Raw genomic sequence first — 10,964 nt, forward strand, 5'->3', positions numbered from 1 at the left:
AGTAGAGTACTTCAAATGATCCTTCTAACTGAAAACTTGTATATTCAGTAGGATATGGTGGTACATTCCCATAATCCTAGGAACTCCAAAGGTTGAGGCAGAAGTATTAGGAGTTCCAGGCCAGTCTGAGCAATTTAGCAGCTTGATGAGACTCTGTCTCAAAATTACAAAGGAAAAAGAATTGGGATGCAGCTCCGTGGTAAAGCGACCCTCAGTTCAATTCCCAATACCAAAAAAAAGAAAACAAATTGTATTTTTAATATGTAATAAATATATATAATATGAGCAAGTAATAATAGAATAATAAAATATGAGCAAGGAGAGCTACCTACACATAGACAAGAGCCTGGTACAGTTTTCAGCATACGTTACAACCTGGGCCCTGTCCGAATAGCCACACACTTTCTCTGCTTCCTGGAACAAATAGACAGCAGCACAGACAAGGAACACTTTCAACCCTGGCCAGTACTACATCTAACTCATCCCAATGAACCTGTGAAAATCATTTCTGGTTCCTTTACCACTAACAATGTTTATAAGGAAAATATAAAAGGGTGCCAAGTATTCAGTAATGCTAAATGGAGTGGAGAACACTTCCAATAGTTTTGTAACCTCTCAGATGGTTAAAGCTCAGTCACATAGGATGAAGGAAAGTCACATCATTCAGGTAGTTATATGCCACTGGCTTCGTACAAATTCTTCATTAACAGAGAAATGTACATCATTTGCAAAAAACTGATCTCACCAGGTTGATATTTGAGCTTTCTTATCTAACGGAGCATTTATTATTTACTCAACTACAAGCAATTGGAAAAACAGGAGAATCAAGAGCAAAATATTTTGCTAAAAAATTGTTTGCCTTGATACTTTTAGGAACAAGCTCTGGCCTTTCCAAGAACTCCTTTCAAAACACTTTCTCATGCAGTAAGGCTACAACATTATTAAAGACTTCAGCTCATACGTCAACATCAAATAAAGGGAAGCAGCTGCTTGGAATATGGTGCTGTGGAGGAGAGTAAGGTGGTGTCTAGAATAATCAGGAACAGAACAACTGCCCTGCAAGGATGAAGATGTGTGCTGTGGGCTGGGAAAATAGCTGGATGGTGTTAATCTTGCCTGAGAAAATGGCTTGATGGGGTGACACTATCCTATGATATTACAATTATTTACTGTACCTGTCACCCATGCATATAATCTATTTTTGTAGAGGGATCATATTTTATTTATATTTATATCATCAATAGCCAACACATAGCCAAGGCCATATTAGTTATTTAAAGACCTTTTCTAAATGATAAGGAGCAAGGATACAATTGGTAATCTGGACAGATGTGTATTCTTTCCCAAAGTAAGATCCAGAATTTTAATATTTGAAAGCTGAACTACAATTCACACTTTTTCACTTAGCAACTCAACCTAGTCTTCTCCCTTCAAGGAACTAGGAGATATTTTTGACATTTTTTCTTCTACACTATGTTTTTGCTAACTAATCTTTTGTGAGTTCCAAATTAAGTATAGATATTATATATATCTGTTTATATAGAGAAAATGTGTGTATATCACTAATACCAGTTTATATAATTATTTCATACATATTTTATATGTGTAGTATATATTTTTATATGCAATGTATATATCACTAATAATAGTTTATATGTTTCTCCTGGTAGTTCTATCAGTTTTGGCTTCTTGAATTTTGCTGCTGTTTTTAGGTGCATATACATAAACAACAGTTACATCTTCTTAGAAAAGTGATGTGTTTGTCATCACATAATGCCCTCTTCATTTTTGATAACTCTTTGATAATATATTTTTCTCTTCTTTAGGATTAAAATCACTACTATGCTATCCTACAATTATAACTTAAGTGTTTTTATTGTGATGATAAAAGAACATAACATGTATAATCCTTTGATAGACATTCTTTATATAAGATGTCTTCTTTGTTTCAAAACATATTTTCCTATTGTGAATGGCCTCTAATTATTTGTTTTTTTGTTTGTTTTTTGATATCAGGAATTGAACCCAAGGCACTCAACCACCAAGCCACATCCTCAGCCTCTCAAGGTGTACATTGAACACCCATTCTTGTAAACTCTTTGCAAGCAACTTTCACATGTCAGTAGTTTAGGTATCTGATACAAAAATGCATTAGGAAAATCCTGCCATTTATAGCTCTCCATAAACAAAGTTGACACTGAAACAAGAAAAAGCTGTTACTCAATGTTAAAGACAAGCTATATAAGATGGCACATGCCTCAAATCTCAGTGGCTTGGGAGGCTGAGGCAAAAGAATTACAAGTTCAGGGCCAGCCTTGACATCTTAGTGAAGCTCTGAGCAACTTAGTGTGACACTGTCTTAAAATTTAAAAAAAGAAATAGGCCAGGGATGTGACTCAGTGGTTAATTGCCCCCAGGTTTAATCCCCAGCATGAGGTTAAAAAAAAAAGTGAAATTTTGTTATTGGGTCAGAAAATAATTCATGCATTCTTTTGATATTGTTATATAGGAACAATCCTAAGCCAGGGCCTTTGTTAAATACCACTATAAAGAGAAACAAAACTCAGAGGTCCTTATGCTCAAGATTATTAGATGCCAATGAAGAAATGAATGAATGAGTGTAGGTGAAAGTTCAGTGACATGAATGCTTTGATCAATCAAGGCATCAGAATCTATGAAAGCTCAAGGAAGAGGAAAGAACTAACCAAGGAGGGTGATCATCAGTAATCTCCAGTCTTAAGTCTGAGACTCAGGTGGTTAGAAATGGCTCATTCTGAGAGAGAGAGAACACAGAACGAGAAAAATGTTTGGGTTTTGGAAGAATTATTGAGTTCATTTTGCATTAAAAGTAACATTTGAACAGCCTCATGAGGGCACAAGAAGCAGTTGGATTTTGACTAGAATGTGGAAATGTTTTGTGGAAATGTTTCTTAGAAATAGCATGCAAACTGTGAATAAAAAATTATAGGTCCAAAAATGTAAAAGAAGAAATCATAAAACACTGAAGTTTTCAAAAACTTACAAACAATATAAATTTCACAAATCTGAAAGTATTATAAACGCTTATTATTATTAATATGCTGAAAGATAAACATATATATCATTTCCTTACATTTCTCCATTACTGCCTGTTTACACAACAAGAATTTTATAATTGTACGCAAAGAATAAAAGATGATTCAGTTTTTTTCTCCAATATATTTTACTAAAGTGTATTTGTATTTTTAAGGTCCTCGCTTAAAAATACATCTGGACACCCATCTTAAGTGACAGCCACCATTTTAAGATAAACTTTGCTTTCCCACCCAAGGGCATTTCTGAGAATGGCTTACCACTCCCTCATACCAACCCAATTCTTAACCATCTGCATTAGGACCCACCTGTCTCTAATCCCTAAGCCTGCCCCATAGAAGTTCTCAACCTCAAGCCTGTTTTGCCTCTTTCTATCTGTACAGAGATGTGCCTTTATTTGTTAGCTCTGACAAATAAACTCTCGTGTGTATCTCTTCCTGGTCTCTGTCTCTCATTTCCTGCTCATCTGTCTCCTGGTTCCTTGATTCCTTTCAATATTATCATAGTTTAGAAAGTTTATTTTGGTCCACATATCCTCAAAGAGAACTTATGTGACATTTCCTGTAGTATCTTGTTCAGGTCATGCTTCATGACAATGTCACATCCTAGATGAATTTCATTCAACTCAGCCAGGTCCCATCTGTCTTCTCTCTGTATTTAATGGGTTATGGTATATAACTACTGAGAAGGTGACCATGAATCTATTTTTTTATGGTCCCTGAGAAAAAAGTTTTGTCTTTTTATGGTTTACTCTGGGTTCAAAGATTTTGGTGTCACCAAGTGCAGAAGGTAGCTGGGGGTTGGAGGCATGCAAAGGATTTGAGGTGTAGGCAGCTCAGAAGTTTTGAACACCATCAGTGTAAAGAGTGACTCCAGGCTGGGACAGTTCTTCATAACTCTGATCTATAACTGGTGCTGTCACTATCCTTCCTATATCTGGAATAGGACACATGGGGCCTTAGAATTAACTCAAGCAAGAAAGAGGATTTAAAGCCAAAGATTCACTCATGAATTGCCTTTCTGTGCTCTGGTGCTTTGATGATGAAACAATAATGCACAAGGCAAATACAGAAAATATATGATATTAATTTCCATCTTAGAGAAATTAATATTCTTGTGGCAAAATCCAACTTGTACACTTGCTACTTGCATATAGAGTAGCAAATTTTAATTATAACCAGGTAGCAATCCATCAACATTAAATTCCACAATCAATGTTTTAGGAATAAACGAACAACAGATTCCCACTGGGTAGTTGGAAAGGTTTGATGGAGGAGATGAGGCTTTAATAAGGATTTTAACCACAAATATAACTTACATAAATAAAATAGGTGAAAAATCATTAGGTCTATGAAAAAACATGTAAGCAGAAAAACTAAAAATATGTTATTAAAATGCAAAGTAATATTCTAAGTAGTTAAAAGGAAGCCATTAACAAAACTGGCTACTTGGATGTTATCCACATACCACTTACAAAAATAGAATCTTATAGTTTACATTTATACACAAAATGGTTTATTTAAATTTTATCTTCAGGTCAAGTTGAAATGCACACATACACACATAAACACACACACACACACACACACACACACACACACACACACCACAAATGATTTCTTCTCTTCAATAGTGGATCTGTCAAGCACTATGATTTACAGTAACTGAAGAATGAAGTGCAAAGTCAAGTCTCCCTGAAATATGTACACCAGAATATATTGGTTATGAAAGTTATTGTTTGGTTGGTTTGTTTGCTCGGTGAGTGGCATTGGTAGCATCAATTCCTTAGAATATCTCACACAAAAGAAAAACACTCTACATGTCACTGGTGGACTGGAATAGTAACAAAGCAAGAAAAAATATATTAAGTGATACTCACTGGACCCAAGATGGGTTCTGCATTATCCACATTATTTCTCACCATCTCACCATCACAAACAATGGGCTGGATGACACAAGTTTGTATGTACAGTACAATCATACTGAATCAGGGATAATATTTAGCTATGAATTGTGACAATTTTTCATCAAAACACAGTTTTACAGTTGAGAATAGGAGATCATTCTGTTTTAACTGGTGAACTTGTAAGTAGATCTATCTTGAAAGAAAATAACATTGTTTTTATCTTACTATGCAATCTAAAGAGCTAAACCATATAAGATAAAATTGCTTCTTGGGCCCATTTAATACATACACAATACTTGAACAGTGGTTACTATTTTGATGATGTATTTCACTCCACTTTCTGTGACTTAACAAACCTCAAATAAAAGAGGTTTACTTAAAACATAAAGAATAAAATGAAAAAAAATGAGATGGGCTCAAACTAAAAACTTCTTCCCAGAAAAAAAGAAATAATCAAAACCATGAAGAGAGAACTTACAGATGGGAGAAAATCTTTTTCACCTGCATCTCAGATAGGATGTTAGTTTCCAGGATATACAAAAAATTTAAAAAGCTTAACAACAACAAAAATCCCAGTAGATAAATAGGCAGAGGAATTGAATAGACCCTTCTCAAAATAATAAATATGAATGATCAACAAATATATGAAAAACTTTCAACATCTCTACTGATTAGAGAAATGCAAATTAAAATTATATTGAAATTACATCTTATGCCAATTAGAATGGCAATTATCAAGAATACAAACAACAATAAATATCGAAAAGGATGTGTGGAAAGAGGAATATTCATATATTGCTAGTGGGACTGCAAATTGGTTCAACTACTCTGGAAAACAATATGGAGATTCCCTAAAAACTAGGAATTAAACCACCATTTGACTCATGTATTCCACTCTTTGACTTCTACCCAAAGGACTGAAAATCAGCATACTATAGTGACATAGCCACTTTGATGTTTATATCAGCACAATTCACAATAGCTAAGCTTTGAAACTAACCTAGATGCCCATCAACAGATCAATGGAAAAAGAAATTGTGTTATATGTATGCAATGGAATATTACTTAGCCATTAAAAAGAACTTCTTTATGACCTTTATGACTCTTGACTGTAAATGAATGGATCTGGAAACTATCATACTAAGTGAAATAGGCCAATCCCAGAAAACAAAGGTTGGATATTTTCACTGATGTGTCAAAGCTAAACCACAATGAAAGGAAAGAAAAGAATTTCAGTAGATTAGACAAAGGGAAGTAAAAGGAAGATGTAGTACAGGAATAGGAAGGACAGTAGAATGAATCTTACATAATTTCCTATATGATTATATGAAAATACCTAAGTGAATCACATCATTGTATCTACCCACAAGAATGAGATCCTAATTAGAATAAGATATATTCCATGCTTGTATAAGTTTATCAAAATGGACTCTACTGTTACGTATAATTTTATCAAAATGGATTCTACAGTTACATTTAAGAAGAACCAATAAAAAAGAAAAAAGGATTGCATATCACTAAAATAATTCATTCAAATTTTACATGCAAATACAAATGTCTATGCTTAGTATTACATGTTACCTTTTCTGATAGTCACTTATTCTTAAATACACATCTTTTAAAGCAACTTTTGCATATAAACTTACTTATGGAATTTATAGCATCTGAGGATATAACCCAGTGCCACAGCACTTTTATAGCATATGAAGTTCTGCATTCAGTGTTTGATGTTGAAAATAAAAATAACAACCATCATTTAATGAGTGCTTACCTTGCCAGATAGTTTGTTAAGCATTTTACTACCTTTTATTACCTTGTTTAGTACTTACAATGACCTTATATGCTACCCACTATTACTTTTTTGTTGTTTTATAGGGAAATTGATATTCAGAGGGATTTAAAATAATAAACCAGTTGGACTATAGAAACTATGTTCTAAATGATTAAGTTACTCTTCCATAGCAATGTGTAGAGGAAGGGCATTTCATGGGAGCAAAGCTAAATGTTAATTTGATTAAAATACTAGACTTGTTAAGGATTCTTTTAATTAAGAGTACACATTCTTTAATTAAAAAATAAGAAAAATAGTTGCTCTAAAATAACCTCCCTTCTTGCACTTTTCCAAGGAAAATTAAGACTTATCTAATCTATATTTACTTAATGCTTAATATGTGCAGGTCATCTGGTATTAAGAAACCATGGGTACCATGATTATAGAAATAAAGTGGCTCAGGACATCTAAATGGTCTCACTAGTTAACTTTGAGGAGAACAGGACTTCTTCAAAAGTACTTGGAAAATTCTGAGTATATAGATGCATGCGCTTTTCTGAGTCTCAGATTCATATCTTTCATCACATATTCAAAAGGTATAGTGGCAACCCAAATAGTTAATCACCACTGTTATAAAGGAAATGGACCAAGGAAATTTGTTAGTGGATCAGGTTATTTAGGAATCCCAGTTAAGGTGAGTCCTATGTCAATATGTACTTAAAAATCTTATTAAAACACAGGGTATTCATAGGAAAGGGAGATTTGAACTTTAGCATCTCAAAAAGTGTGGGCTTTCCCAGAATCCATGATGTACAAGTGAGGATACCAGAACTTGAGCTTGGGTATAGACATCTGTATAACTCTTTCCACCATGGAGACCCACCTAGCTAGACATCTGCATTCCCAGGGGTAAAGGGATGAATGAAAAAAAAAACAATTAAATCAGCAGAGATTTTTATTTGTTTATCTTTTCCTTCTTTGACTTTTGTGTTGAAGATTAGTCAAATTATCAAGGTCAAATTATCCCTTTCTGGTAGGTCAGTGTTAAGGACAAGTTCATTGCATTAGCCTGTCATATTTGCTCTTTAAAATAAGATATTGTTTTCATCTCTAGGGACAAGGATAACGAGCAAAATGCATTTAAATTTTTCTATACTAGATTTAAATTGTTCTCATTTAGTGTTATCATTGACTTTATTTAGTATGTTTTAAATAGTGTGAGTAAATAAGTGAAAGGAAGAATTTCTTGGGAATTTAGTTCATAATCTCAAACTGCTTTTCGAGCAGATAGATGGGAATAATTGGATGGTGCTGTTTCAAACCAGACTGCCCAGATTTCATTCCCAGTCTATGTCTATTAAGCTCTCTTACTCTTTTTCTCTCTGTCTCTTCAGGTCGAAGTGAATAGAGCATTTTAAAAGTGATACTTTGAAGTTCAGCACAAAATATTCAAATCACTTTTGAAATATGCCTGTTACTTTCATTAATGTATTTTAGAAGGATTAAATGTAAAGATTGAGAGAATTATTTGGAGCATTTGAAATACATACTGTATTGCATAAGGTAAATGGCCATAGACACTTATAGGTAGTTTGCCAAATTCTGTCTATCATGCAATGCTTCCGTAAATGAGGCATTTTGAAGAGGTTTGACAATATGTGATATTACTTACACTGAAAGGTATCTATGTCTTCACCAATATAGTTACATGAAAATAGTTATAGTTATATGAAAAAGTAAAAACTTATATGAGATAGCTACGATTTAAAAGTTTTTAATACCTCTATTCAGTCTTCAGAGAATCGTCTGAACTTACTGCTAATGTATAAAGTCTTAGATCCCATGCTCTAGAGTAGATCCTAAGAGTTCTACTCTGGCCACATCATTACCCAGGGATGAGTATGCTCTGTGTCCAGGGGAGGGGCAGGCTGGTACCCTTCTAGTTATTCTCCCTATCCCTGGCTTTATCTAATTCTGTGAATAGATGGCCCTGAGTTTGTTTCCAGGGACTGCTTATGGCTTCTTTCTGAGAAGTAAAATATGCCACTGATGAGTAGTATATCTCTATCCTCAACAAACAACCAAGAATTTCCAGTTCCTCGGACTGTCAGCTACGGACTGAGGTATCCACATCCATAAGCCATAGGCATTTTCTGATGCTAAGTGGACCAGGTATAAAAAGAAAAGGGGAGGTGTTCTCCTGAGGCCCACGCTCCTTCACCCAGCACCACGGACCACCCCACCGACTCCATGGAGGTTGGAGGCGCAAGGTCTCCTGTGGCCAGAAAGTTTCCGCAACGTGCACCTGGGCTCCACCTTGCAGCTTCTGTGGCTCACTGGCAGAGTCAGCCAGTCAGGCCTGCATTCGACTAAAAAGATGAGAGTGGAGACCAGTGTCTCAAAAACAGAAGGCTGGTCCAAAAACTTCAGAAGGCTGGTCCAAAAACTTCTGCAGGGGAAGTTCTAATCCACTTAGCTGATGAATATGATCCTATGTTTCCTAATGATCATGAGAAAGTAGTGAAACTCCAAAAAGAGGAACGACAAAGCTGGAAAGACAGAAGGAAATAGAGGAAAGGGGGAAGGAGGCATAAAGACAAACACGGAGCAAGTGGGTTTTCAGGGCGACCAGATCCAGATTCTGATGAGGATGAAGATTACGAGCGAGAGAGGAGGGAAAAGAAGTATGGGAGGAGCTGCCATCGCCCCCACCTACTTCTCTTGTAGAGAAAGACAAAAAGTTACCCCAAGATTTTCCTTATGAAGAGGACTCAAGACCTTGATCACCATCTTCCAAAGCTGTATTCCTCCTGCAGTATATGAGGAACAGGATAGACCGAGATCTCCAATTGAGCCTAGCAACTCTTTCCTTCTAACACGGATGGCACAGTAGCATCCAAGATCATGCAAAAGTGTGGCTTCCGGGAAGGCCAGGGTCTGGGGAAGCAGGAGCAGGGTCCGAGTACTGCATTGTCAGTGGAGAAGACCTGCAAGGAGGGCGTCAAGATCATTGTGGGTGATGCCACGGAGAAGCGCCAGTCTCAGGATCCATCCAAGAAGTCAGATTCAAATCCATTAACTTACATACTTAAGTGTCTTACCAAGTGATCCTACTGAGGAACATGGTTGGTGCAGGAGAGGTAGATGAAGACTTGGAAATTGAAACCAAAGAGAATGTGAAAAAAAAAATGGCAAAGTTGGAAAATGTATGGTATTTGAAATTCCTGGTGCTCCTGATAATGAGGCAGTATGAATATTTTTAGAATTTGAGAGAGTTGAATCAGCAATTAAAGCTGTTGTTGATTTGAATGGGAGGTATTTTAGTGGAAGAGTGGTAAAAGCATGTTTCTACAATTTGGATAAATTTAGGGTCTATGATTTGGCTGAACAAGTTTGATTTTAAGAACTGGAGTAATCGCTGATGAGCTGCAGACTGAACAAAGAGAGAAAAAGGCAATGGCCTCTGTGGATATTGAATATTGATACTCTTGGAAGGACTTCTAAGATATATGTTGATTGATCTATTTTTTATTATGTGATTTTTTAAAAATATATATATATATAGTATAAAAATCCTTTAAAAAAAAGAAAAAGAAAAGAAAAAAGAAAAGGGGAGTAAATTGTGATCCAGTTTTTTCTCTTCTTGGATCATTCAGAGAAGTTCGTAAGTATAGCATTTATAGATTAGAACATGAACCAGTAAGCCATGGTAAATGTAAATATGACATGTAGGAAGACATATGCTTATCAACTAGCTTCATTTAGAACATCTATAATGTCAAGCATGTGGACATCCATCTTTATTCTTCCCCTGGATCCCACTAAAAGCAGGCCTACTCCCTGGAGTAGCTCTGGTTTCTCCTCAGGTCCGATTTCTTTTCTCAACATTGCCAAGTCTATTAGAATATGAACGTGAAACATAGTCATCTGAAAAACAAATTTCTCCAACACATATTTTCATATTGTTCTACCTGCTGGACTTCTTGCCACCTTATGCAACAGATGACTCTGGCACATCTCTTTAAAGGAGGCTTTGTTGGTATCCCATCTCTCCTGCTCTCATTATTCGAGGCATGTTAAAATGCTTCCTCCTCTGTGTTTTCAGTTGTTTAATCCCTAATTCCTCTGTTTGACAAGATTGTAGCTGTTGAAAATAGCTACATGCTTTGATATTATTCTAACATAAGAATCTATCTGTGGTATCTGCTAACTGAT

The 10,964-nt window shown here is 35.4% G+C and overlaps 1 pseudogene; it reads left to right on the forward strand.

The window, feature by feature from the left end:
• The first annotated feature begins 8,999 nt into the window (after positions 1-8,999).
• LOC101966466 (splicing factor 45 pseudogene) lies at positions 9,000-10,146 on the forward strand (annotated as a pseudogene).
• The last annotated feature ends 818 nt before the right edge of the window (positions 10,147-10,964 follow it).

The sequence above is a fragment of the Ictidomys tridecemlineatus genome, chromosome 4 (assembly GCF_052094955.1).
Source record: "Ictidomys tridecemlineatus isolate mIctTri1 chromosome 4, mIctTri1.hap1, whole genome shotgun sequence".
NCBI lineage: Eukaryota > Metazoa > Chordata > Mammalia > Rodentia > Sciuridae > Ictidomys > Ictidomys tridecemlineatus.